Source organism: Amblyomma americanum, chromosome 5 (assembly GCF_052857255.1).
Source record: "Amblyomma americanum isolate KBUSLIRL-KWMA chromosome 5, ASM5285725v1, whole genome shotgun sequence".
Lineage (NCBI taxonomy): Eukaryota > Metazoa > Arthropoda > Arachnida > Ixodida > Ixodidae > Amblyomma > Amblyomma americanum.
Window position 1 is genome coordinate 63,411,364 of NC_135501.1, and position 22,356 is coordinate 63,433,719.

At 46.1% G+C, this 22,356-nt stretch overlaps 1 long non-coding RNA gene across 1 annotated transcript in view; it reads left to right on the forward strand.

Annotated features, from left to right (window-relative positions):
* LOC144134745 (uncharacterized) overlaps positions 1–22,356 on the forward strand; it is a 66,385-nt gene that overhangs the window by 14,454 nt on the left and 29,575 nt on the right. The window contains exon 2 of the long non-coding RNA XR_013315237.1: positions 3,658–3,821. This is a non-coding gene — a long non-coding RNA (uncharacterized LOC144134745). The remainder of the gene's footprint in view (positions 1–3,657; positions 3,822–22,356) is intronic.

The window sequence follows — 22,356 nt, forward strand, 5'->3', positions numbered from 1 at the left end:
TCATCCCATTAAAACCCCGTCAGCTTTTTTATTAGATGGAGAGACAGACACAAGATTGTTGAATATAATCTGGTATAAGCTACGATGGACGCATGTAGAGAACCAGGTTTTCGGTTAATTGCATACTGGCGATACCTTGCGTTTAGCTCATATCAAAAGAGAGCTACAGTCCCTTTAATATATTTGTGGTGGCGAAAGTTAGGCAGTCAAATTCTAACACAGACAAAAAAAACGGAATGCGGCTTAGCAATGCTAGCACGAAATATTGTATGAAAGCATAGTATTTTGCAGGTGGACACCACTGACACGCACCTGACAGCGCGACTGATGTGTCCACAGAAGCGGAGTGCCAATTATGCGCGTCTTCAACTTTGTCATTGTAAAAGCCAATTTAGCCATTGTATGCGGGCTTCGTATGCTCCAGTGCCGCGCTTCCTGCGGGTGCGATTACATATTTAAACTCCTACTTTGTTATTGCACTCGGTTTAAGCGTGAGCGTGTCCCCCTGGCTTCAACGCTCCTCCGCTTAGATCCTCTGCCCCATCCAAGATTCTGGGCCCTTAGACTAAACACTCACCGCAGAGGACGCCTGTTAGACGCTTTTATTATTCTTGAAAGACACAGTACTGAGTACAAGTTGTGAACTTCCAGTTTGTGCCTAGTGTACGCTGTTAATTATGCACTACGGACACGTGAAAAATTGATCTCTTCCTCTCTACCCTTTCTGTCTGTTCCTTCGTCCCCCTTCTCACATATAGGGTACTATACTAGGTGTCGCCTAGTTAACCTCTTTGCCTTTCCGTTCATCATCCTCTCTCTCCCTCTCCGCAGCTAACTCGTCTATGCATACGCACAGACGAGTCACTCTCACGATGTGCAATGCACAGCGCGAAAGTGTGTTTTAGTTTATCACGAGGCGTGTTCTGCTGCAGTAATCTGGTCTGAGCTGATCTCGTCGCGCCGTCACGGGTTAGAATTCGAGACATGAATATTTATTTGATTTTTCTTCGTTTCTTCACTTTGCATGGCACAAGCCCACAAAGACCACAAGCATACAAACATCGCAAAATGATGCTCGGTGTTCACCAATCAGGATAGTGCTCTCGCACTAATAGGTCAGGTTTCAGTATACTCCAAGACCTCTCTGACGAGACCCCTGCATTACCAGCTCATTTATTACTAAATTTAATTATGTACAAATATTTATTGCAAAATATAATTAGAGCAAGAAGTATATCAAAAATGTCCACAGACTGCCCAGAAGAAAAGGAAGGCGATTTCCGCTGTAAGGATGCACAGCACAATGGGGTAAACTACGAATGAAGGAATGAGAGGTGTTCTGGTTGGAGTAATGCTGGTAAGGTATACTTTTCAAAATAGAACGCACCGTATAATGCCAGGCGTACAATCTTGGTAAAAATTGGAGTAGAGAGGTGTGGAAAAGTGAGTAGAAAGTCCACACATAAACGAGTGCAAGGTCACACCGGGCGCTTAACGTTTATGCGAGAATCGCTACGTAAACATTTTCAGAAACAGAGGAAAAAAATGCGGCCTAAGCCACAACTTATGTAACTTATGACACGTGGCCAACGATGAAAAGAATCTTCGAAAACGTTTTCAGTGGGATCAAGGACTGTCCACTCAGCGCCATTAAATATAACCACGCTATCCAAAAGAAACACCACTTTCCAAACAATGTCAGATGTGAGAACGTCAGCCAGAAGTCACAAAAAAATCTCGCACTAGAGTCAGTTTAATTCTACTAATACATATAATAATCACTTCGAGTCTGTTCTTTATGTTCGAAACAAGAAAGGCAATGGCAATACGGACCATCTGCGACCTACCTCCACCGGCCGGACTGTAGTTTCGCCGGGGTGGTGCGAATCGTCTACAAAAATTGCTATGTCATGACGCTAAAATTTGTGTTGGTGTTGCAACAAAGTTTTTACCGAATTCGTCAGTAGAAGAGGAACAGGAACTTGCTGAAGATTACATTTTTCTTACCAACGACTCCTCGAAAAAGCGGGAGAGTTGCTCTTTCCCGCGACATTTAATGAACAAGAGCGGATTTAGTTACATTGGAGAAAAAAAAAATATCGCGGTGAATTACTATAGTGGTGGCGTAGCTCTCCTGTGCCTTGTACACGTAGCGAAAGCTGCCGCAACGAGCAAGGCTTCTCTTATTCCGCGAGTTGCAAACTGACGGCCGAGTTCATCGCCTCCCGTACTTCTTCCACCCTACGCACATGCGTAGTAAGACGCATAACTAGTCGCAGCGTCAATGCGCAGCACGGGAGGGGGTGAGACGGCGGAGTCTGTGGCGGTCACGGCGGCGACGCAGTTGTGACGTCACGCGCGGCGCACCTGTGCCAAAACTCGCGCTTCCGCACGATAGGAGCAGATGGCCAAGACGGCGAAATCGCTCCGGCTAGCGCAGTGTAGCTTTCGCTACAAAAAACGCAACGATTGCCCTTCACGGTAATTCGATTTTTAAGCGCAGCTGCTGCTGCTGCACATGAACTGTAGGGGACCGCATGCAGAACCAGCAGTACCAAACGGAGGCGGCATTGCGTCCCGGCTTGGGCAGCGCGCTAACGATCCACCTGGGCTGAGCCTCGCGCAGAGTGAACGGCCTGCTGTCTGCATTACTTTGGCGCCATCTCTTACTAGGCCGACTCCGCTGAGTTCATGTGCAGGCTCTCGCCGTACCCTCTACGTCCCCTTTTCTCCTTGCGCTTTCTTGGCTACAGCTGTGCTCTCGTATTGCGCTCTGCTCCGCGTTCACCCCCTTTCATCCTCCGCTGCACTCGTTCACTCTTCCTCTTATAAGAGATCGACGGCGAGGGATGCCGCTCAACCGAATTACGTGTTCTTAACAGCTGTACTCGAAAGTAATGTAGTAACTGACACCAAGAAGCACTTCTGGTCAATGCTCGTTAGCAGCAATTCTTTCCTCATAATATCCGAAATCGATACTAGGTCTTACCGACTAGCCATAACAGAAAGTCTGCTCAAAAATGGGTGACCACAAAAATGTTAAGTGCAAACGGTTAACACCGCACTGAAATATTAACGCAGTAGAAACTCGCACAATGTACAGCCGAAAAAAAGTATGAAATTGTGCACAGAAAAGTTATGCACCAGGGCAAGGCTTAAACATTGAGAACAAAGACATCTCCGTGAGGTAAGGAAAAGAAACGGGACCACAGTGGAACGCACGTAATTGAGGGTCTTCATTCTTACCTTTCAGGGCCTCGTTTGCGAAGCAGTATTGAGTGCAAAGTGATTTGTGATTTATGGCGTTCAGCGTCCCAAAGCGACGAAAGCTATGAGGGACGACAGTGAAGGGCTACGGAAATTTCGATTATGTGGGATTCTTTAACGCGCACTCACATCACACACTGCAAAGGCCTGTAGAATTTCACCTCCATCAAAAATCGACCACCGCGGCCGGGATCAAACCCGCGTCTTTCAGGTCAGCACTGAGCGCCATAACCACTGAGCAACCGCGGCGGCAATTTTACACTGAGTACACTCTGTGATCTGTGCAATTTTAATTCCCGCTTAATCATTCTGCTTTTCGTTCTCTTCTAATGGGTCTAACAACGAATTTTGAATCGTCAACAATTTGATTTAGCGGTGTTTTTTTTCCAGGCTTTGAACACCGATGACCGCATTTTCTTGTTCATGCGAAGTAACGCTACCATGTATAATAATCCTGACTGGATATGCGTTTCTTATTACCGCCACTTCATGCGCCTATCAAATGCTTTATATTTACTTCAAGAAAATTACCTAGATCGATGGACTAAGAAATGGTAAGTACAAAACCCACTAAATCAGTGACGTGTAATTATGTGGAAGTTCTGCTATTAAGACAATCATTACTGACCATTGATATGCAAAGTGGGAAATGGATTTACCTATCCATCGATCGGGTACGAACAGCGCACTGACCCTGTGAGGGTGAAGTCTTGAGTTCTAATGCCATTTTCGTCATAAATGACAGCCAATTTAAAAAAATAAGGTAACATCATCATGATCATCATCATCATCAGCCTTACTACACCCACTGCAGGACAAAGGCCTCTCCCATGTCTCTCCAATTAACCCTATCCTTAGCCAGCTGTATCCACCCTTTGCCTGCAAACTTCTTAATCTCATCCGCCCAGCTAACCTTCTGCCGCCCCCAGCTACGCTTACTTTCTCTTGGGACCCACTCCGTTACCCTTAAGGACCAGCGGTTATCTTGCCTTCGCATTACATGTCCTGCCCAAGCCCATTTCTTTCTCTTGATTTCGACTTGGATGTCATTAACCCGTGTTTGTTCCCTCACCCACTCTGCCCGCTTCCGATCTCTTAACGTTACACCTATCATTTTTTTTTCCATGGCTCGTTGCGTTGTCCTTAACTTAAGCTGAACTCTTTTCGTTAGCCTCCACGTTTCTGCCCCGTAGGTGAGTACCGGTAAGATTATGCTGTTGTACACTTTTCTCATGGAGGAATAAAGGAACAGGCGTGTGTTGCATGCTTAAACTGCTGAACCACTCTGTGCTGCATTGTGGTTACTGGAACAAAGAAGCTGCGTTGAGTCAATTGTACACATACCCATTCTAGGACCAGTAGAAGTGACGTACTCATTTTTCAGCAAAAAATAAGCGAACAGGAATCATTTCAGAAAAGTCGCGCAGGCGCTCGGAGAACACACACGGTGCTATGATGGTTGTGCTGGACCGTTCGAATCTTCCTTTCCAACGGCTTTGAAGCAATGCCGAGCAATGAAAAGCGATGGTCTTGTAACAACTCTAAGGACCTGCAAAAGACAGGCATGTACAGTATACAGGCACACATACGCCTGTTGTCTCTCCCATTGAGATGATGGAGAGTCGTCAGGTAAGAGGGGTTCTTTTCTTAGTATTGTTAATTCAACAAATTATATTACAGAAATCCTTTGGGAACGCGAGAAAAAGAAGTGCATGTGCCTGACGGCATCGCGCCCCCTTGGCTGCTGGAACGCACAACTGCGTAATCCAACAGAATGATACCCAGGAAGAACCTCAGTAATACGACACGGTCAATATAAACATAATTTGCATGAATACAGGTACTTCGAACAACAGAATGGGTAAAGGGTTTGGATCAAGTCACCCGAGTACCCTTGTCGCCAACATTCGGAGTAAAGATGCGGAGTGGAAACCTAAATCAGGTAAACCAGCCCAGCACTGGCTTTTCGTATTGGCACTCATACTTACCTCGTGGCTGTACTCGATAACTGAAAATCTGTATTCCAAAAATATGTATTTGCTTACGACAACCGCGGCCTCACAAAAGCCATAAGCGACTTCTCCGTGACGAAAAAAAGAGTGCTTGGCTATTGTCTGAGAACTTGCAATGTTTAGACCTTACTTTTATAGCCATCATTCTGACCTGGTCAAGGACCACCATTCCCTTTGCTGGCTTTCTTTGTTAAAAGATCACTCCGGTCGCCTGGCTCGATGGGCTCTCCGTCTACAAGAATATAACATACGTGTCGTCTACCGGTCCGGCCGCAAGCATCAGGACGCTGATGCCCTATCCCGCTCCCCGATACCGCCCGATATTGCCAGCCTCTCCGCCCTCGAATCCGCTGTGCATTCGTTCACTGTCTCCGATATGCCTTTCGAGAAGCATAAAAGACTGTAGTTTTTCTCTCTTGACTTTCCCTCCGATGCATCTGCGGTTCCATTGTGTCGCACGCTTCGTCGCCAAGTTTCACAATTTGCAATTTGTGATCATCTCCTCTATCGGCGTAACTACAACGTCTTTCCACGACATCCATGGTCCCAAATCTACACCTATTTTCACACTGACCCGCAGTGACGCTACGCGGGAGAATTCAAGAAGTACACTCGCATCCGTCTTCGGTACTACTCGCGCGGCAAGTATAAATTCATCCTCCAGAAGAGGGCAAATACGGGCTGGTTCGTCCCTTTCGGCCTTCTGCCGTACACCGCTGCTGGAACTGCCGGGACATTGTTGCCATTGATCACCTGACCAGGTAGTCGGAAACGGGCGGGATCCTGATTACTACAGCGCGTGATCTGGCGTCCTTTATTTTGAAGCACTTCATACTTGGCCACGGTGCTCCTTGTGAATTCCTCCTAGACAGACGGCGCGCCTTCTTGTCTGACGTCGCTAATGGTCTGCCGGCCGAGTGCAATATAACTCATCGGACTTGTACAGCCTACTGTACACAAGTATATGGTCTGACCAAATGATTTAATCGCACTCGGGGCGGCATGCTGGTCATTTACGTTGCTACCAACCACATGAACCTATCCGCTCCCATCGACACAGTTATCCCATATCGCCATGCGTCATCTGAGTGTACAACTGTTCCTGAAGCTGTCCAGCAAGCAAAAGACTGCCGCCAGATTGCACGGTCACACATGACACTCAGTGGCGCCAAAAACAACGCCATGGCAAAGATCATCTTGAAACGACTTTGCTTTACCACCCGGTTCACACGTCTGGCTCCCTATCCCCTTCAGTCCACCAAGCATCTCCACAAAACTTTCCAAGTACCACGTCCCCTACCCTACTACATCTTTGAGTCCCACAGGCAGCTTGCCGATCTCCGCCGACGTGGCCACGAGACTGTGCACGTCCAACGCTTTCAGCCGTACTACAACCCGGTTATGTTGTCGACACCGTGTGTTACCAGGATAGCTCCTTTTCTCCCCGGTGCCATTGTGAAGGGCGTTAGCCTGGCCACACTGCAGTCACTCAGAGCGCGAGCCTGCTTACCCTTACAGACCAGGAACTGTATTTCGCCGCGGTGGCTACGAACCTTCACCACAGCTCCCCTTATATACAGATGTACGGAAAACACGAGAGTTCACGCCAACGAGAAGAGCTTACACCGCCTATCCCAACTGTGCATGCTTGTGCAAAATAATTAAATTAATATTTTCCAAATAAATAAGATATAAAAAAATTGAAACACTCCACTAAGTGCCGCATGACTGTGGTGCATTTTGGCGTCTTCACACACACACACACACACACACACACACACACACACACACACACACACACACACACACACACACACACACACACACACACACACACACACACACACACACACACACACACACACACACACACACACACACACACACACACACACACACACACACACACACACACACACACACACACACACACGCACGCACACACACACACACACACACGCACGCACGCACGCACGCACACGCACGCACACGCACGCACGCACGCACGCACGCACACACGCACGCACGCACACACACACACACGCACGCACGCACACACACACGCGCACGCGCACGCGCGCACACACACAAACCGGCTTTTTGCAAAGGTTTTCTTGATGACATATTCATAATTTAAGCAGAAACACAAGAAGAACTAAGTCACTTTATCACCTCATTCAGCAACTTATATCCGAATATCTTATTCACACACACCTGCTCAACTAATAGTTAACTTCCTTGCTGTTTTGGTTCGCGTTGCAGGGGGTGCATTAATCACTAGCATTTATAAAAATCCACAGACAGACAACAGTATCTTCATTTCAACAGTTGCCACCCACGCCACTGCAAAACTTCATTTCCATATTCACAGTCTATCAGATTCAGTCATTTGCTCTCGATCGGAAGATTTTCAAAAAATGCCAATGACTCGCGCGACGTTCTAAAGAAAGAGCGCTACCCATCCTCTAATATCAACAATGTCATTTAAAAGGCGGAAGTTAATCATAATCACATCCCAGCGGAATCCCTGATAACACCGCATCGCTCTAATCTAGCACTGACATTCACAGACAATCTCCCGAATATTAAAAAAATCCTTAAAACACTTCACTATCATACAACAAAGTGAGTGGCTATCCAAATTTTTTCCAATGGTCCCCCAGGTAGCATACGAAAGGCCAAAAACTTTACGAAACTAGATTGTGCACTCAACGATTAAGAATGGAGGCGGGTGGGTTGCACACATTGCGGAAAGAATAGATGCCAAGTTTGCAAACACATGTAAACCACAGCACTGGTTAAAAGCACACATTAAGATTTCAAACATGCTATCCGAGAAGATTAAAATTGCGATTCCAGTAATTTTGTTTACATGCTCGAGTGTGGCAACTGCCAAATACTTTACATAATCCAAACAGACAATTCCTTCCGATTAATATTTAATAGCCACCACTCACATGCTCAATCTCTCCCTAGCGTCCCTCTTTCGAGACACCCTTGCGAGAAAGGCCACGAGTTTGATAAACTTAAAATAAAAATATTACAGAGTAGCTTTAAAAGCACTCGGAAGCACGAGTAACGAGAATCATACTTTATTTTCAAGTTTCAAAGAGTGCAAAAGTACCTCAAGGAAAACCACGCACCCTGTCATCTCTTTTGGTGGCAGAAACCATGGAAATTCCAACGCTAACCACCACTGACTCCATCGTCTTATGTCGTGCCCCTTTTGCATATCAGTTTGGACTAGTTATTTCCATCTGGTGTTCAACTCATTCTTTTTTGTCCCGCCAAGGCCACATATATTCTTCTATTTATAACCTTTTTCGTTATATATTTTTAAACTATTTCACATTTATGGCTATACTATTATAATAAGGAACGTCTTGCAAAGAATTGCGTCGCGAAAAACCAGCAGTGCTGGTAGTAAAACGAAGCTTGAAAACGCTGCAGAACGGTGACAAGCTGGTCTCGCTGGGTAGACGTCATGGCAGCGTCGACAGAATGGTGCAAAATATCGACTGAAGACAGATTGGAGATGGGAGCAGGCGTAATGGCGCTGACGTGAAGGCTGAACGTGCCATCGGCGAGGGGGTATGCTGAGGCGGGATCAAATAAGGCAACGTTATCAAACTATTGGCCACAGAACAAACTGTTAGGGCAGGAGAACGGGTTGGCCACGAACAATAGTCAGCACGGCTTGAGGCAGCAGAATAGACTTCTGGTCAGCGCATCGTAAAGAAGGGGTATAAGTGACAGTTGCATCTGAGAGAGCAGCACAAAAAAAGGACGAGCACTGAAGAGAAAGGCGGAACGTCTGTGTCCTCTGAGACGACCACAGTAGCGGTAGCAGCACCGGGTACGTCCCAGAGAGCGTCACTGTAGGGCGACAAGTCGAGCCGAGCGCGCGCGCCGTCAATATCGGCGGGATGTGAGGAGAGGAAGTCCCAACCAAGGATACCGTCGTGAAAGGAATGGGCGAGGACGATGAACTCGATTTTGTAGGGAACGTTCTCGATAAGCAGGAGGGAGGTGCAGGCGGCGAACGGTCGAATGTCCTGAGCGCTGGCGGTGCGGAAACGGCAGGAAGAGACGTCGTCACTTTTTTTAGTCTGCGACAGAAGGGTGTGACTGAGAACGGAAATGGTTGCGCCAGTGTCAACAAGTGCAACGACGGCGACTTCCTCAACTAACATGGTAAAAATATTGGCAGACACCGAAACAGGTCTTGAGTGCGTCGCTGGTGACGCAGTTCTTGCCTCCGGAACTGCGGCCGTTAATTTTCCACGTGTATGGCGGATTGGCGGCGGAGCATCGGAGAACGGGAACGGCGACCAGGAGACTGTGAGCGGTGGAAGCGGGGATGGTAACTAGGAGAGGAAGAATCCGAGGCGGCTCATGTGACGCAGGCGAGGACGACGGCGGAATGTCGTGCGTCTACTCACGCCAATAATAATAGGAACGGTGGTCACGACTACGACACAAACGAGCCACGTGGCCAGCAACGCCACAGTCGTAGCAAATATGGCGGTTGTGTTGTGTGCGCCAGGGGTTGAGTGGCTGCGGCTGTGATAGGGGGCGGGCAACCGGACGGTAAGGTGGGGTTGCAAGTCACTGGGGTTCTCACTGCCGGGTAGGTTGCCTGTAGACAGGGGCGGCAGATGAGGGCCGCGACCGCACCATGGCATCAGGTTCGTCAGAGGAGCCGCGATCAGGGGTGGCTGCGGAGGAGGTGGTAGGACTTCAGTGATTTGCTCCTCGATGACACGCTGTAGATTGGGAGTGAGCGACGGCGCAGGCGTATGCAGGCAGGTAGACAAAGATAGCTCGCGTGCGACTTCCTCACGTACAAACTGCTGGATGTGGTGGAGGAGCGACTGTTGGTCCTAAGCCCCGTCCCCTGGGAGAGCCAAGCTGGAAAGTGTAGCCTCCTGATAGCCAGCACGCCGGGTAGAGACTGTTTGCGCAGCTCATCGAAGCTATGGAAGTAGCCGATGGCACCGGAGACAGTCTGGGGATCTTTGGCGACGAGCATCTGGAAGGCATCACCCTCGATGTCTTTCATAATATGTCTGATCTTGTCGGCCTCTCTCATAGAAGTGTTGACACGCTTGCAGAGGTCTACGACATCTTCGACATAGCTGGCGAAGTTTTCACCGGTTTGCTGGGCCCGGCTTCGTAAGCGTTGCTGGGCGCGAAGCTTACGCACTGCGGGACGGCCAAAGACTTCTGTCAGACTGGCTTTGAAAGCTGCCCAGTTTAAGATGTCAGCCTCGTGCTTTCGAAACAAGAGATTGGCTACGTCGCTCAAATAAAAGATAACGTTCGTGAGCTTGACGCTATCATCCCACTTATTGTATGCGCTTACGCGTTCATAGGAGGCCAACCAATCCTCTACATCCGTGTCATCTGTGGCGCTGAAGATGGCCGGGTCACGCTGTCGCATGGCGCCGGAACAGAAGACAGCCGACGGAAGCGGTCAAGCGGTTTGGGTGACGGTCTCAGGATTGCAGAGGCGGTAGGCAATGCGAGGGTGCGAAGCTCCAGGGCGAGGGAATCGTTTGCACCTCCACCACATGTAATAAGGAACGTCTTGCAAAGCACTGCGTTGCGGGCAACCAGCGGTACAGTCCAGGTACAGACCAGAGGCAGTGGTCAGTCCAGAGCACGCACGAGGGACGGAGCGTTCGGCGCTCCTCGTCGTCTTCATCGTTAAGCGCCAGCCTCTGAAGATTCCAAAGCCGAAGGTTAGTCTTACACTATGAGATTAGCTTGCTCACACTGACAACATTCCTTTGGCGGCCTCCCCTACTTCACCCTCCCTCCCCCCTTTCTTTTCTTTTTTCCCCTCATAATCCAACTTGAGTTGCAGAACCAGGTGCGAGTGCGATGTAGAGCTGCAGCAGCTATACCAACAATGGGCAGAGTATTGCCCGAGAAGAAAAAAAAAACACTGCTTGACCACTGTTTGACTGGGATGGAGGACAAGGAAGACGAGGGATTGGCTAAGTATTGGGCAGCTGGTCCTGTTTCCCTTTTTCCCCTGTGCCTTTGCGCTTTAGTCTTGTGTGGATAACGGACGCTGTAAGTTTGTGAATCTGAGGCAATGTCAACGCAGACTCCTGGCCAGGGGAGCTCCCTCTGGTTGCCTTCCCTATCGCCTCGTGAGATGCCTCTGGAAGCTTTTCAATGCTCGGGCGTCCGCAGCATTCCTGTGGCGCTGTGGATGATACTGCTATCAGAATTAAGACTCCAAGTACTGTTCAAGCTGCTCTCCAAGCGGCCACTTCCCTTTATGAGGCAATCACTGAGGTAAGGCAGTTGGGACGTGGTGGGATTATGTGCCGTTCAGCAGACCTGTCGTGCGTCAATGATCTCCTAAACTGCTCTTCTTTTGGCTCTCTTCCGCTAAACAGCTTCATTCTGTCTGATCTGGCCTGCGCAAAAGGTTTGGTTCGCGGTGCGGACTCTTGCTTCTCTCCAGTTGAGACCCTCGACCTACTCTCAGCAGCTGGTGTTGTTGCGGTGTATCGCTGTAGCCGAGAGGTGAACAATGTGCGGGTGCCAACGGAAACGGTTATTGCCACTTTTTCGTGTACTTCCTGCCCCTAAGAAATAAAAGCGTGGCCCTTAATCTTCCGTGTAGATCCTCTTCCGTCTAAGCCACTGCAGTGCAGCAATTTCTGGCGATATGACCATAGTGCTCGCGGCTGCAAGTCCACCCTGCGGTGTTGCAAATGCGGCAATGACCATCCATCAAATTTATGCTCTGATCTAAACGAGAACTGTTGCCTTTGTGGTGGATCTCACGCTGCAAATTCCATGGATTGTCCTTCTCGGGACCATGAATGGCAAATTCTAGACATAACAGATTGCAAACGCCCCAGGCATTAGTGACTGCTGTGGAAGCGTCTACAGCTAAGATCTTTGACAGGATAGTTTCCACTGTCACAGAGTGCATACCTAGTGCTCTGGCAACGCAGTTTACCCAGGCCATACAAATTGAAACGACTTGTGCCATGTCAGCAATGCCTTCCATAATGACCCAAAATTCTTGGTCTGCGCGGTCTCTGCCCCAGGAACAAGTTACTGTTGTTTCTCCACTTCCTCGGTCCACTAATTCAGATATACTCAAAGTATTCATGATGCAGAGGTGGTGGCTTCAGATACGCGAATCCTCAAACGCAGTGGATCCCCTAACCCTTCTTCTCTACATCCTCAGCCGAAATCAAAGAAGCAACAGATTGGCTCTAAGCCAAAAGAAACTATTTTGGGGCAGGCAGTTGCTGCTACCCGGATTTCTCCACCAAAGGGGGTTAAGAGTTCTCCGGTGGAACTGTCAGTCATTTCTTTCAGCTTCAACAGACTTACTGTACCTTATATTCCAACATAATTCAGACATAATTATTTTACAAGAAACTTGGCTTACCTCTGAAAAGCATTTCCATTTGCAAATTATTCTTCATTTCGACAAGATCGACAGTAAAACTAGTTTCTTCTTAATTTTGTCACAGGGCTACGATTACTTTTCAGCCCTCTACTACAGACTGAGTTATTGGCATTAGACTTTGAGATTCCAGGGTGCTATCCCTTTTCATTGGTAAATGTATTTTCCTTGTGGCGTGCAGGATACCCGACTGCTAGATTTCCGGCTGCTTAATTCTCAGAAGTCTGTTCTCTTGGCCGGTGGCTTTAATTCTCATATGTCGTGGGGCTTTAAGACATATTTCTGTCGTAAGCGCCTTTGTATTGGGTTACTGATAACAACCTTTCGTGTACGAATTCGGGCTCGGCCACATTTCTCCGCGCACAAATTCGATCTGTGTTAGATTTAACCTTCACCAGCTGCTGTGTTCCTGTTCTCAGTTGGTCGACTGTGGATTGTGGGACATCTAGCGATCACATACCTATCGTTTTTATGTCAATTGCCGCTTCACTCCGGCGTGCTCTCGGTTGAGGTCATATATAAACTATGACCAGTTTCAGTCCACTTTGCGCTCCAGTCTTGCTTCAGCGGTTAATTCTGCTGAGGAGCATGCAGCAAAAGGCATATGCTTGGCTATTGAGGAATGCCCAAGGAAGTCCGAATTTTTGGTACGTACATCAAGAGGGAACAGTTCAGCTATATGGTGTAATGCAGATTGCTCGCGGGATTACACAAGCAGAAAGGCTGCATGGGGGAAGCTCCTACCCAATCAGCGCCCGAAAAATTGACATGAATATAAGTTCATTGCGGCTGCTTTTAAACGCACAAGCTCGTAAGTGAAAGAAAGCTATGAATCCGAGCATTTCGATTTCCTATCAAAATCAGGAAATCGCCGCGCACTTCCCAGATTCTTAAGATCGCGAAGAAAGTTCCGGTTTCAGAAAATTCACCCTCATGTGTTTTGACTCCGTAAGAAGCAATAGAAACAATTGAGACAATTGCTAAATGATTAGAGCAGCGTTTCTTGTCTGTACTTCCTTTGGGCTCCGCGTTTGTGGTGTCAATGTACGAGATTCAGCATGTCCTCCCTGTTACCCTTCCCGAGCTTTCCCCGATAGTGTTCAAGTTACCAACTGCTGCTCCTGGTCCTTATAGGGTAACATAAAAAATGTTAAGGATCCCCTTTGAGGAGTCCCCTACCTCCTTATTGCAGCAGGTTAATTTTTCCATCAAACATGCATTGATTCCTCCTCTGTGGAAAATCGCTAAAGTGATCCATTTGCCTTACGACAATAGTGGTGGCTATTCTTTGGATAATATTAGACCCATTTCATTGACATCAAACATGGTTAAGTTTATTTAAAGGGTCACACTCCTACGTTTTTCGGAGTTTGTGGACCGCAATAATATCCTTAGTTCCGTCAAAGTGGTTTCTGTCAAAAATCTGCCCTACGGAATGCTCACACCGCCCTTGACAGTAGTATTCTTCTTGCGCGGCACCAAAAAATGCATGTTGTGTTGGTGACAATACATGTAGTCAAAGCTTGTGACAGCGTAGAACACACCATATTATTGCACAGATTACATACTCTGCAGTTTTCGAACTATTTACTTCCGTGTATATCTGCTTTCCTCGAAAACACAGTTTTTTTTTGTATACTTAGGGGTGCCAATTCTGGAAGATATAAATAATCCAGAGGAGTTCCACAAGGGGTTGTCATGTCGACTATGCTCTTTAATATTCCAACCAGCTCTATTTCCAGCCTTCAACAAATTCGCACGTACGTCTATGCGGACAAAATCGCATTTTTAACTGCAACAGCTGACATTCAATATATATCTGTGCCTGCAATCGTACCTGAATTTGGTCGAAAGTTGCTTGTGTCTTACGTCTCATCTTAAATATAAGCATGTGCGCTGCACTTGTTTTTCAGATGAAAGATACGGTTCATCTGTCTCTCATTTACCAGCGACAAAATATTCCTCAAGTTAAGTCATTAAAATACCTTGGTGTCATTTATGATGACAGCCTCATATGGCGCTCTTACATTGACCAAGTCGCAGCGAAAGGGGCTCGTGCTGTGGCCATGTTACATATATTAAGTAATCTACGGTCTGGAATGCGGAGAGATGCACTTTTGCTGTTTTACGTTTTGTATGTCCGACCAATTTTAGAATTTGTATCTGTGCTGCTTTCTGGTACAGCTGCTTAAATATTCGGCCGCTCGTTCTTTTTTAGCGGGAAGCGCTTCGGTTGTGCCTTGGCCTCCCCAAATTTGTGGCCGATAACGTGCTCTATGTTGAAGCCCGTATTCCTCCTTTATCACCTAGATTTCAATTCCTAACTGTTGAGACGTACCTAAGGATATATGACTCACATTTACACCGTTCCTTGTCTGTTCTTTGTTGCCAGCCGGCTTCCTTTTTTGGAGTACACTGGCCTAGGTTTCATACCCCGCAGGTAGTTAAGGTACAAAATTTTCTTGATCCCTTAAATGTTCTTTTGTATAACATCCTTCCGACAAAAAACAGTGGGCCCTGTGCAGAAATTGTCTATGATGACAATTTCCCGAAAAACGCTAAGCATTTACCACCCCGCATTTTAAATCGAATATAAGAAGACCATTTACAAATCCTACCTATTACCTTAACGATAGCTACTGACGCCTCCCAATGTGATGAAAAGGCAGGACGGGAATCTATTGCCGGCTTTTAGATTCGTCTTTTTCTGTGCAGCTTCCCGACTGCAAACTAATTTTTCAAGCGGAGTTTCTGGCGGTTGTGCATGCTCTTCGAAAATTAGAGCCAGCTTTCTCTTCAGTGGCTGTCATCAGAGATTCTCCTTCTTTGTGTTCGTCCCTTGCTTCGGCTGTAGATTCGCCAATCTTAAACACCTTTCATTCCTTACTTCCTCCGCATTTGAGGCTTGTGCACATGATATAGGTGCCAGGTCATAGCGGTGTGACAGCCAATGAAGTTGCGGACTGCCTGGCAAAGGCGTCCCTCGATGGCCCCGTGCTACCTACCGTTCCGGCTATAGCATACTTCAAAGCAGCGAGGATTCAAAGAAAGAATTTGTTACGAATGACAACTGGATCTCTTTTAATATCTGATTTCCTGCACGTTAGGTATTCGTGGAGCAGCGAGTCATGTCATTCACGGCAGCTTGAGGTATATCTATCAAGGCTCCGCTGCCGGATCCCACCCTTAATTTTTATTTGCACAGGCCTGGGTTGGCACTTAATCCCGTCTGCGTATTCTGCGGTGAGCAGGAAACCATATACCATTTTTCTTGTTTGGTCGCCGCTACACCATGACGAGAAAACGGCTATTAGAGAAACCACTACAACCGCTTTGAGCAGCCCAGTCATATTGTCGTTTGTAGCCACCATACTTGGGTACAGCCACAAGTCTGTTTTTAACGCCGTCCAAATTTTTTTATTGGAATCAAGTCGGCTGCCTTGTTAATTTTTTTTAATATTATTTTTATTCTTACCATTATCATTATCATTTAACCACTCGGCTATAAACGTCAGTGTCGGTTACCTGCGCGCGTTATGCATTTTCCGTTTCATTTCGCTGTTACTTTTTGTTTACTTCTTCCTTCCTGAGCATTCATTTTATTTTCTTCCATTTTATTTCCGTGTGCGTGTGCGTGCGCTCGTGTCTGCGCGCGCGCGTGTGTGTGTGCGTGTGTGTGGGCGTGATGGGGGGAGAATCATGTTAACTGCTCAGTGTTACCTTTTCAATTATTTCGGACAGTCGCATGGACCAAATTTTTGATTGTAGCCGGCAGTTAGTAATACCCATATAAGCTCTTAAATTTACGAAACAGCGATTACTATGGCCACTGTGGCTGAACAAATTCTGACGGAATCGTGCCAAAATATATGCACATTCGAGAAGCAAGCAGGCAAAGGAGGTCATGCGGTGCACGTAACTAGATGAAATAGCAATCTTTTGTCCAGCTAATCGCGTTTTCGAAGTACTAAATAGCGATACGGCTATTACTAACGGACAGCTAAAAATCTAATTGCAGTCAGGTGCCTACTGTAATAGCTAAAAAATAAACTATTAGAGTTTAGTTAATCGCACTACAAGATAGCATGGTTGACTCATTTTTACGCCCCCCATCAAACGTATTACTATGCTGCAGAGAGCTGCTATTTACTTCAACAACCCTTTTTTTTTTAAATTAGTCATCGGCTTCTCTGAAACAGCAGGATATATTCCGATCAAGCAGCTATCACGGCTCTTCATCGGCCACGTTGTTTTAATGCATTAGTTCTTCGTCACCTTTTCATTTTTCCCTTGCGCCTTCGTCAGCGTGTTTGCTTTACGCGCCGCCCTCCAATACGCTCGGCGACGACTGCGAAAAGTAAACAGCAACGCGTGCCTTTTATCTCGGTGCTTGGTTTTGCGCTCTTGCGTGTGCACTCGGCTTCTTAATCGAACAGGGCAGGCTAAAATAAGCGTGGTTTGTTTCTTCCTACTACGAAATTCCTGTTTTTTTCTTCTTCGGAACAAGATGGAATGCCGTGCTTGCTTTGGTACAATGGATTTAAAGAGAAGAATCACATTTGCAGAAACATGTGTGGCGACCAATCATGCCTCATTTTACACCTATAAGCAATGTTGTGTGCTCTTAATTTCTCTTCACAAAAAAAAACACGAACAAGTTCACTCTTTTTGCGCAGGCTCAGAGTAATTATTAGTGCTCATCTTGCAAAAATAGAAACCTTCCTAGCATTTTGATGTTAGCCAAATTCAGCTCCATATGATGCGCGGTTTTACTGAAGAGTGTTGTTTACTCTTGCACAGGGCCTCAGCGCGATTTCACGAGCAATATTGATTTTGTTTAGGACCGCATCAAGTTTGACAGTTAGTGGAAGAACTAACGTCAAAAACTTTGTCCGGAACAAGGTGATTCTACACAAACCAGCTTATGTTAACCATCTTTATTTATTGTTTATGTCGCCGATATTCACTATATTAATCTTTGCGGCTACAGTGGGCAGTCAGGACAAGACAGACAGCTTCGCTAAGTGATGCACTTGGGATAAATATACGTGTCAACTGGAAAATATTCCACCCATTCGAATCGGCATAAACGCCCTCTTACTGCATACAGTACGAGGAAGGTGCCCCAGAAAAAATACTCATAAAGGCAATGTCAGTGTATATCAGGTACAATGAACAAGCATGGTTTTGCTACTCTGTTAGAGCGAACAAGGAGCCACTAGTAACTCTTCGCTGCAGTATAAGAGCTTGCGCTTCCTAAAAGCACAAAAAAAAGAAGTGCACCTCTAGGACCCCCTAACACCGCCCGAGAGAGCGTCTACACAAAAAAAAGAACGATGGAAAAGTTGTCATTGAACCTGTAAGTAACCGTAGGGAAAGAGCACCGATGACCAGGATATTCAGCCAATTCGTGCGTGCGTGCGTGCCTGCGTGCGTGCCAGCTAGACAAAGCGTATGATGTGGAAGGAGTACAACGTGGTTGGCGTGATGCAGTGGCAGCAGTGAAAGCGAAGCTACTGCGCAGAGTCGGTGATCAACGAATGGTATTGATTAGGGTAGTTCGAACATTGGTCACGTTGCGCGCCTTGCTGGGACAGCACGCCACATAGCACGCGTCGCCTGCTCAGTCGGCTGTCCTTTCTGCAGCGCTAACGCGTGCAGGCAGCTAGCAGAAAACGTTGATAATAGCTGGCACCAATGCATTTATACTTTCTGGCGGCACGTGGACTTCATAGGCCGCAAATGTGGATTTGTTACGACTCACTGACGCAGATACCGGGTGTTTTATCTGAGGTGTTCTGCAATTTTAAAAAAAATCGCTTTTTGAGTTAGAAACGTCCCGGGTTCGAACCCGACCGCGGCGGCTGCGTTTTTATGGAGGAAAAACGCTAAGGCGCCCGTGTACTGTGCGATGTCAGTGCACGTTAAAGATCCCCAGGTGGTCGAAATTATTCCGGAGCCCTCCACTACGGCACCTAATTCTTCCTTTCTTCTTTCACTCCCTCTCTTATCCCTTCCCTTACGGCGCGGTTCAGGTGTCCAACGATATATGAGACAGATACTGCGCCATTTCCTTTCTCCAAAAAAAAACCAACCAATTAGAAACGTGCTTTCTTCCGCATAGCATTATCAAAGGTGTACTGCATCAGAATACAGCTAAGATGTGCTGGGTAATAGGCCAGTTAAGTAGTATTGAACAGTTCTGTTTAATTGAATTTGCGTTTGTTTCAAACATAAAAGGAAAGTCAAATGAAAAGGCGATGGTCCTGAATGGGCCTTGGCTCCCATATACAGACAGTAGTACATGCATTTAGACTTTAGTCACATACGACACAAACACAAGCATAAAACAAAATATCACATGGTATCCCTACGCGCTTGAACATAATATTCAAAGGAAGTAGAAGTCCAATACTGGTTTAACATATAAAAGATGCATAAGCATTGCATTCATGAATTTCATTCTGCAGTATTTTTATAGAAAGGCAAGATCACACGCTGTGAAGAAAAGCTGAACTACATAAAGTACAATCATCGCAATTATGCAGGATACTTATTCAAATATGTTTTACATTATTTTCAAACACCTGTCTTCACGTCGACACTTCCCTATCTAGTGAAGTTTTGGTGAATGTGAAATGGTGCCTGTGAAGTTAATTTCTTTCTGCTTTACTTGGTCGCGTTAGATGTACAAGTTTTCCATGTGTTTTTACATGGTATTTTCCGGCATGTCTGTCAGGTAGAATAACATATGCTCCCTGATGGTGAATATAAAGTAATGAATATATTTACGGTGAATATATATTCAGTAATTAAATTGTAGTGCGGGCAGAATAACATATATTTTTAAATTATGGGTTCTGTGGGAAAATCTTGCAGCCTGGCACAATATACTTCCAAGGACCTGAAGGCTTTCTTGGCGAACAATCAGCCAATTTAAATTCCCATATAATGTGGTTCCAATACGATATTTTGGAATAAAAAATCACAATACACTGAAATCTTTAGGCAGATCTGTACTAATACAATGATTTTATAAGGACATCTTACAGTTTTTCTTAAATGTCTTACTAAATTTAAACCACGCATATTCGATGAAAGGTTTTCATTAAAACGAAACACCCGGCAACTTGTGATTGGCTGCGTGTTTTATTGCACTCCTTTATATTTAATGACTACATTGAAATTTCTGGTAGTGTTTATGAGCCCAATATTATTAAAGTTGGTTTAGAAAGATTTAAGCTAAGTTTACTTTTCATAAAGCTGCCTTGTGTCTATATAAATATTTATTGACACTTATTTCATGCTTAGGCAGGGAGCAATAAGTGCAAAAGGTAATGATATCATCGGCATAGATTATTACATCGGGTGAGTCAGGAATATTATTTGCATCACAAAGATACACTATGAATTCAAATTGCCCCAGAGTTGTTCCTTGAGGAACACCTTGTTTTGTAATCATGTGTCAAAAAATTCGGCGCACATTCGGAAAGCCAGCGCGGCGCGGAAGCAAGCTCGCCAGCGCGTGCCGGTGGTGGTGGTGGTTGATCTTTTCGGACATTCTGGGGAGGGGATGCTGGTCCCGGATTATGTTGGCCATTAAGTGGCATCACTCTTGGGAACCAGGGGTTGAAGAAGGGGAGGTAGGGATGGGGAGGGGGCAAAGTGCTGCCGTCGCATGGCTGAGGGTGGCAGCGCGCGCCACAGACGATTATAGGACGTATCAGAAACGAAACCCGGAGAGGGCGTAACCTTTTTAATTTTGATGCCCTCTCCCCTTCGCTCGCCGGCGCGGCGCGAAAGCAACCACGTCCGCGCGAGCCGCCGACGACTTTAGAACAGTGGAGAAAATATGACTCATTACCACGCGCACATTACCGACGAACACCGAGTGACCTCGAGGGTAGTAAGTGATGCTCTCCCCACTTTGCTCGCGCTCCTGGAGTGCCGTGACGTAAGTAGGAAGCCAATTTTTCTGGAAACCCTTCTGACGCCTGACCAATAGCGACGCGCTCCCGGCGCTAGGGTGACAGTGCGAACGTACAATTGATAGTGTGTGTGTGTCGGGAGAAGCGTGCCCGCTGACTCCGCACGAACACCGCTGTCGCCACGGGCCTGGGACAGAGCGCGCTCCAGTCGGCGAGACGGCCCATCCTAATCCGCCGGTCGTCGGACTGTCGCAGTTCCCGGCGAACAATTGGTGTGCTGTTTTGTGTTCGTCACTTATATGTTAGAGCACGTTAGGTGCAATGATCTCTTTTTGTACTGTATCCTCTCTTCTGTTACTTCGCACGAGTTGCATTGTTTTGTAAATCACTTTCTATGTGCTCGTACGAGTGATTGTGAAATCCTCTGTGTCGTGTGTTTGCTGTATAAAGTTTGTTTTGTTTCGTTGAACCTTTGGCTACGACCCAATCTCTGGCTCGCAACCGGTGCAAGTTGGGCACCAAACGACCAACTGCCTTGTCACTTGGTAGCTGGTCTCTGGCTGAGCTTGCCACGCTGAGTCGAGGGCATCTCTTCACAGACTTAGACCACCATCACCCCCCCCCACCCCCCCCCCCCCACCCCCGCTCTAGGAGTGTCTGGGAGTGCACGCGACTGGAGCACAAGGGTGACACCTTTTTTAATGAACAAGAAAAAGGATTAATTTGCACCAACTAAAACATGTGGCGCAGATATCTCCTTAATAACTCGAAAGGTATATCACACACTCCGTATTCACTAATTTATGTAATAAACTCTCATGCTGGGTGCAGTCGAATGCGTTTTTAAAATAAATAAACTGAAGTTAGATTTCAGATACTGAATGTTATCAATTCTTTTCTCTTTGATGGATATCAATGTTTGTCCTGCAGACATTCATTTTACAAAACCATGTTGCGAGCTGCTTGTAATACTGCATTTAAGAAATACTTTTGTGCCTAACGTTTGTTTTACCATTAGACACATTATATAGCACTGACAATACGGAGATCAAATGATAATTTGACATTTAACTTTTCCACCCTCGATGTCAGGACACCACATTAGTAGATAGGTACATATTTCAACGCAGCTGCATTGATGTCATCATGCCCTGCAGATCTTTTGTATTTTCAGCTTTTAATTAAACTAGTGGCTTCATTGGTAGTTGTAGAATAAAATTTAGGAGTTTGGTAATGACCTTTTCAGGTTTGATTACGTTGTGCACAAAACTGTATCATTTCAATCTGCAGTGCCGACAAAAAGAAAAAAATCTTCTGCAGCTAAACAATAGCCGGTCATTAATCTGTTGCCTGCAGTTACTTCTCATAGGTCAGACTGCGTTTTCCTATTCACTAAATTATTTACCGCCCACTAAACTTTCTTGGAGTGATTGCGCACCTGCGAAAAGCGCTCAGCCCAATAATTTTTTTGGCAATTCTCAGTGCATCATTTATTTTGTTTCTATACTTTTTGTTCTCAGTGAAAATGTCACCATTATTAGTTTCAATAAAAAAGGCACATTTTATTTCTTTTCTTACTTTTCTCATGCAGCGTTTTTTTATCCATGAGTTTTAAGCTTTTTACTTTAAAGGCACCTTTCTTTCAAAGGGAAAGCTATATCACAGAAACTTTTGAATCAGTGCATCTTACTCCTCATTCACATAG